We start from the raw sequence: 2,379 nt of genomic DNA, 5'->3' as shown, positions 1-2,379 counted from the left end.
GTCAGGTTTGTTCTTTTTTCAGTGTTAAAAACTAGTCTGCTTTAATCTGGGTACCTCTGTGTGTGTGTGTGTGTGTGTGTTTGTGTGTGTGTGTGTGTGTGTGTGTGTGTGTGTGTGTGTGTGTGTGTGTGTGTGTGTGTGTGTGTGTGTGTGTTTGTGTGTGTGTGTGTGCGTGTGCATGCATGTGTGTGTGTGTGTTTTTGGAAAGACGTATCTGCAGGATCTTAGAGGCCAGAGTGGCTGAGATCAGTTTCAGGCTGATGTGGCTTGATATGATGTCACTCAAAAGCAAACCACCTAAAAACTGTACTGCTCAATCTCAGCGCAGCTTTTGATACCCTATAACATAACATTCTTATTGATAGAGCTGAGTAGTGGGTTGGACTCTTAGAAACAGTTTATACTGAAACATAGAAATTACTTTGTTGATTAGGAAATAATGTTTCTGAAATAGTGCCGTGACTTATGGTGTCACCCAGGCTCCGAGTCTAGGGCCACCCTTTTTTAAATTATGCATGCTTCTTCTTGGCTAAATCTTATACGTTTTTGGGCTATCTTGCCACACCTATGCAGACAACACTCAGATTTACTTAGCCATCTCCCCAAACAACTATGGTTCCCTTGACTGTCTTTGTAAGTATCTTGCGCACATCACTAACTAGATGGGCCAAAACATTCTGCAGCTAAATAAATTTTAGACTCAAAACTGCTAAACTCTACAGAGCTAGTTCATAATCTTGCTGTTCTAATATACTCTAATCTTAGTTTAGAAGTCACAGAAAAATCAGTTACTAAATCAACATTTTATCAACTTAAAAACATCAACAAGATCAGAAAGTCCCTGACAAAGTTTCCATCCTTTTATCTCTAGGAGGGATGATTTTTGTAAAGGCCTTCTAATATGACTACCAAAAAAGACAAACATCTTAATTTGATTCAAAATGCTGCTGCCAGAGATCCCATAAAGAGCAAAAGAAGAGAACTCATCACCCTGGTTCTTAGATCCTTACTCTGCCTACCAGTATACAACACAATTAACTAAGGTGTTCTCACTGGTCTATAAATAAATGAATTGTGTAAATCAACTTAGTGTTTTCTTTTCTCTGTTCTTGTTTTTTGTGTTTTTTGGGTTTGTTTTTGAGTTCATTCCTTTAATAAATGATACCTCCTCTAGCAACTGCGTCCTGCTCCCCTCTAAACATTTTGAATGTCACAAAATAACTAACCTACCAAAAATGCAGCATGAGGACCTTGTTGTGCTTGTTGAGGAAGTGTCTGCCTGCTAGGCTTGCTGAGGATATGTCTGCCTGCTTGGTGTTGACCGCCTGTTCAGACACTGAACACTGTAGTAAAACCCAGGCAGCATGATGGCTTATTAAGTTGGACCAAATCTTGGGTCAAGACACTTTTAGTTTGAATGAATACTGCATATCCTGTACATAAGGGCTGGTGTTGCAGTCATTATGGACCTGCACAAGGCAGTAATCTATCCAGTCAGTGTAGCTCCCTTTCACCAGGCAAATGGGGTTTGTAAACAAGGCTCCACCCGACCTGAGAGTCTCCCTGCACCAACAAGGGTTTTTCACCAACGCAACTGGAGGACATGTCCATCAAATCCTGGTCCTCCCATGCCCCCGTGGACCTCTGCCTCACTGTCCGTGGTCATGGCCGCCTCTGCCCCACTGCCCAATGGTCGCAGCCACCTGTGGGGGGCTTTCATGGATTTTTGAGGTAGAGGCTGTTTGCCCTTGGCTTTAGCTCTCTCTTGATCCACCAGGCCTCACCAATACCACGTGTAGGAGGGTCTGAGGGCCTGAGGGAGCATACAGAGGTTTTCTTGCCTGTGTTTTCCCAAGAAGCTTCCCAGCCTCCTGTTCCCAACATAGAAGATGCTGTCCTGCCTCTTGTTAGTGTTGGTTTTCCATGTATTTGCTTATTTTGCCATGTTATGCCCAATGAGTTCTGTAGTGTTTTGCTTTCTTCATTCTTGGTATTGTTTTTCGCTTTGTGTTTTTTGTGTTTGCTTTTGAGTTTTTCTATTAATTATTCTAACTGCAGCCTCTCTCCTCTGAGTGTGAGCAATATTATAGCAATATGCTTCAATATTCCATGTCTTCTAAGAAGCACTTTCAATTGTCACTGTATATGTCTTGTATCATATTTCCAGTGTTTACATGTCTTTAAACAGTCTAGATGATTGAAAGATGAAAAATCTGAACGGTGACAAATACAATGCAACATACTAAAAGCATAAACATATTCAAAATATTCACATTTTTTGTGACATTGTAAGCATACATTTTACTTTCACTCCAGTAACTTTTCTCTGAAGTAACACCTCCTATAAGATTTCATTGGTTGTTTTAGCACCAATACCAA

The sequence above is a fragment of the Electrophorus electricus genome, chromosome 12, assembly GCF_013358815.1.
Source record: "Electrophorus electricus isolate fEleEle1 chromosome 12, fEleEle1.pri, whole genome shotgun sequence".
Classification (NCBI taxonomy): domain Eukaryota; kingdom Metazoa; phylum Chordata; class Actinopteri; order Gymnotiformes; family Gymnotidae; genus Electrophorus; species Electrophorus electricus.
The sequence above is the reverse complement of the archived record's forward strand: the minus strand, read 5'-3'. Positions refer to the sequence as shown.